The sequence below is a fragment of the Octopus sinensis genome, linkage group LG1 (genome assembly GCF_006345805.1).
Source record: "Octopus sinensis linkage group LG1, ASM634580v1, whole genome shotgun sequence".
Classification (NCBI taxonomy): domain Eukaryota; kingdom Metazoa; phylum Mollusca; class Cephalopoda; order Octopoda; family Octopodidae; genus Octopus; species Octopus sinensis.
In genome coordinates this window covers 108741941-108746940 of record NC_042997.1, presented here as the reverse complement: position 1 = coordinate 108746940, position 5000 = coordinate 108741941, and the positions used below count along the sequence as shown (strand labels likewise).

The following is a 5000-nucleotide window of genomic DNA, read 5'->3' as shown; positions in this document are numbered from 1 at the left end:
TATATAGATAGATAGATAGATAGATAGATAGATAGATAGATAGATAGATAGATAGATAGATAGATAGATAGATAGATAGATAGATAGATAGATAGATAGAGATAGATAGATAATTGATAATAAAAAAACACAAGAAAAAACAACGCGAGGACGTTGTAAATGCAAAGTATTAAAAGACGCTCAGGGAAGGAAAGAAAGGTTGTTTTACGTTTCAAGAAAAGCTCTTCTTCAGAAACAGAAGAAAGTCCAAGAGAAAAAGAGAACGGAGGAAAAGAATCGTCAACAAACCACATGTAGTTACAAGGGTTGACTAAAATGTATAAATATATATCGTAGTACATTGTAGCATTGAAACGAAACAACACAACGGCAGTTTATTAATCGAAATAACGTCCAAGATCACATTATGTATGACATGCAAATCTTCAGCGCTTAGCAATTGTGGGGTTATATCTAGCACTCTAGGGATAGTTAAAGAGGGTACTCACTTGCCAATGAAAGACCAACGCTGCAATGAAAACAATCCGGCTTATGCCGTCTTCTCTATCCATGAAAATATTGTATAGATAAAGATTATACCTACTGTGCTAGCTCAAATCTATAGATATATTCTGAATTAGAATAGAGTAAGCTACGAATATATAATGACATACCATTGTCTTTTAAAGAAATTGTATAAAAGGTTTCTTTACTAAACTGTATTCTTCAAAGTTCGGACCATTTTTGCAATTCAGCATACTCGGATCAATGGAAGGAATAAGTAGTGGGTTCGATCTAATTATCTCTAGCCATTCCATCCACCTCGCCGCCTCATTTCCATTGCATCCTCAACTTTTCGATTTAAAGAATTGTATATAAATGGAAGCAACCATTGTTAATTTCTTTGATTCCTGCTTCAGGTTCTTCAGTATTTCATGTTATTTGACATTCCTCAAGTGAAAATTCTTCATTAATAAAATCATCCACATTCTGCATATTACTCTCTCACCCAGCCTTTCTCCCCTCATTATCTCTCTCTCTCTCTCCATCTCTCTCTCTCTCTCTCTCTCTCTCTCTCTCTCTCTCTCTCTCTCTCTCTCTCTCTCTCTCTCTCTCTCTCTCTCTCTCTCTCTCTGCTAAAAGTATTTCATGTTCTTGTTACTTTTCTATCGATATCACCTTACAAATCCAATCACTAAATGCCTTGTATGTGTGTATGTGTATGTGTGTGTGTTTGTGTATGTATGTGTGTGTATGCATGTGTGTGTATGTATATATGTGTGTGTGTGTATACATGTATGTATGTATATACGTATATAAATATATTTGTATAGATATATGTATATATACACATATACATACATACATACATACATACATACATACATACATACATACATACATATGCACACATTCACCTGTGTGTGTGTGTGTGAATGTCTTTTACTCTTCTTTGCACTTCTGGCTGTACAAGTCAGTTTTATTACCATTTAGATGTCTAAACCTCGCAGCAGCAACGGCAGATCATTTCCACTGATAAACTCTTAAATGAACTTCCTCGACATGTTTTTTTTTTTCTTTTTTGATTTCTGCTACATGAACTCATGTGGTGGGGAGGGAGTTGTATTCCTTCTATTCATCTCAGGGACATTATTTATGGAGATCTTTCTTTAAATTCCGTCACGATGATTGCATTGCTTTACAGAATATCGGCCAGGGAAATTCTTTAACATTTGACAGTATGTTCTCACTTCCTTGTTAAACAGAACCAAATCATCCATTGTGACTAACAAATCCACTTTGATTACACGCATCCTTGACTATTTTCTGTCCGTTCAGGCTTCTAGTTCTTAAATAGTAACAAAAATCTAAGAATGTTGTTGGTGGAGAGAGAAATAGAAAACTATGATATCCATGAAATACACATACAATCAAAAACAAAATGAAACAATTCGCAAGTAATGCTTTTGCTAAAAGCATAATTGAAATAAAACCTAGCGGGAACTGGAATCAGCCCTTACGATCTGTGTTATAGTAGTAGCTACAATAAACACTTAACAAAACGAACGTGAGTTCGTGTCCCGTTCTGAATTTATGTTTTTATATATTTATTTATTTATTGGGGTGGGGTTCCGTTTTTTTGTTTCTCTTCTGTCTGTACCAAATCTTTTTTTAATTGTAAACACGTGTTCTGTTGTTTTGTACTAGTTCTGTTTCAAGATGGTGGATTTGCGAATATTCAGTAGAGTGTCGAACAAAATGCATTCCACTATCTAGTTACAATAAAGTAATTTGAATTGAACCGATTGTAACCTCCCCTAAAATTTATCACATTTGTCTTCTTGTTAGAAATCCACTACCACAAGATCAAGGAGGCGAACTGGCAGAAACGTTAGCACGCCGGGCGAATTGCTTAGCGGTTTTTCGTCTGTCTTTACGTTCTGAGTTCAAATACCGCCAAGGTCGACTTTGCCTTACATCCTTTCGGGGTCGATAAATTAAGTACCAGTTACGCATGTATTCGACTTAATCCCTTTGTCTGTCTTTGTTTGTCCCTTTTATGTTTAGCCCCTTGTGGGCAATAAAGAAATAAAATCAAGGTTTTGTTCCATTATTGCAATATGTCTGAGATGCAATTCCTCTAAAATCTACCTTCTGCTTTCAGTCAAAAGCAATCTGGGTCCTAAATTTGCTTTGCTTCCTGTGTTGCACTTTTTTGCCCTCCTCATGGAAAAAAAATAGCCGAGTCTAAGTTGTCAATGATTCTCATCACACTGGATGTTTTTGCTTCATCAGCAATGATGTATGACGCTTTGGTTTACCACCAGGCATGACTAGCAGAGTGCTTCGCTATGCTGCCCGAATATACTCCAATCATACATGACCCTCACGAACGATGACAATAATGACACTCCAACCTATCATTTGATACCAGGCGATGATTGAAGCACATCATACATCGCTCTTTGAAGAAATCCAAAACCTCACAGCACTCCGTTCTTCCCAACATATTACTTTACAGTACTTTCTTTGGTTCAGCTCTCTTCCTTTACTGCACATGCGCATCAGCACCACTCCTTTAGTCGCACGCTCCTCCTCTTTAATCCGGCAAAATTCTTTCTCCTCCCTCTTTCCCTCACTATATCTCTTTTCTCTCTCTCTCTCTCTCTCTCTCTCTCTATCTCTCTCTCTCTAGATAGATAGATAGATAGATAGATAGATAGATAGATAGATAGATAGATAGATAGATAGATAGATGGATGGATGGATGGATAACTTTATTGGCCACAAAGGGCTTAGCACAGAGGAGACAAATACAAATGTAGAGCTTTTCTTTTCGAAAATGAAGAAAAGGTGGAAAATAAGACAAAAAAGTAAAATTCCGATCAAAAGGGATCGGGGAAAAACCATCAAAAGGGATCGTGTATACCTCCATCCACCTTGCCAGCAACTCTGCCACTTCGCCACTTTTAATCATTTTGATAATACAGTAATGCTTCGACATACGAGTTGGTTTATTTCCGGGAACTGCTCTTAAAGCGAAAATTCGTAAAGTGGAACAATAATTTCCCATAGTAGCAATGTTATAAATTGTAATTCGTTCCCAGAAAAAAATCTTACCAATAAAATTAGAGTTAGGGTTACTCGTAATACTCGTAAATAAATAGTAATAAAACAACATTAGAATGTAAACAATATTTTATGTAAAGCAAAAAAGGATGTCAAGATCATTTGTAATATGAAATATTATTATTATTATTATTATTATTATTATTATTATTATTATTATTATTATTATTATTATCATTATTATTATTATTATTATTATTATTATTATTATAACCATTTTCTGAATCACTTTCACTCGCACACACCATCACTTGTAGATGCGATCGCCGATTCACAAGCACTCGTAGACGGACTTATAGATTTCTTTTTTAAAAAAACAAGTCTAGAGTTGTTTGCTTAGAAGAAGCTTTTTTTTTTCGCTCTCCATAAATTTCTCGGTAACACGCAGAATTTGTTATGGGAGTAGAAACGTTTACACTTCTTTCAAAATTTGGATGTTGTGCTTGAAAACTTTCAGCTCACCATACAAAAGTGAGCTAGAAAATAAAACTCGTAAACTCGAGGTCTCGTAAAGCGGGTCCTCGTAAAGTGAGGTATTACTATAATTTTTCTCAACAGTTTTAGGTAAAGGGAGTTAATCAGTTACATCGATTCCAGCGCTTGAGAGGTACTTTATTTTATCGACCCCGAAAGGATGAGAAGCAAAGTTGATCCGGGCAGGAATTGAAATCAAAACGCAGAGAGGCAGAAGAAATGCTACGAAGAATTTTATCCGAAGCACTAATAATGATTCTAGACGACACCTCAAAAAATAACAATAATTCTTTTTAATATAGACGCAAGGCCTGAAGTATTGGGAGAGGGGTAAGTCGATTACTTGACTAGGGACTTTATTTTATCGACCCCGAAATTATCAAAGGCAAAGGCGACTTCGGTGACATTTGAACTTTGAACGAAAAACCGGAAGAAGGACCGTTAAGCATTTTAACCAGGATGCTACCGGTTCTGCCAGTTTGCCGCTATTTATATTAATTCTTTCCCCTGCAAGCACGATACCTGAAACAGTTTTGTGGGGTGGGGGAAAGTACTAGTCGATGACATCGAACCCAATATACTACTGGTACTTATTTTATCGACTCCGAAAGGACGAAAGGCAAAATCGACCGCGGTGACATTTCAACTCAAAACGAATGCGTGTGTATGTTTATGTAAGTATAAATATATTTTTCTGTGCTAAGGGGTATGCTAACGTAAAATTCAAAGGAACCATCAGTTCTAATACACATCAACCCATTTAAGAATAGCAGATGTAAGACGGATCTCGTTTCTTTAGCTGAGTAACTCTGTAAAGATTAGAAAGCCGAAACTCCACATACACAGGTATACAGCCATATCATTTATACATACATACAAACCTACATACACATGTATGAGTATGTATGTATGTATGA

General features: G+C 35.9%; 1 long non-coding RNA gene across 1 annotated transcript in view; it reads left to right on the top strand.

The window, feature by feature from the left end:
* Positions 1-189: 189 nt before the first annotated feature.
* The window catches only part of LOC118766343, a 10307-nt gene continuing 5496 nt past the window's right edge, over positions 190-5000 (top strand). The window contains exons 1-2 of the long non-coding RNA XR_005002282.1: positions 190-201; positions 4410-4413. This is a non-coding gene — a long non-coding RNA (uncharacterized LOC118766343). The remainder of the gene's footprint in view (positions 202-4409; positions 4414-5000) is intronic.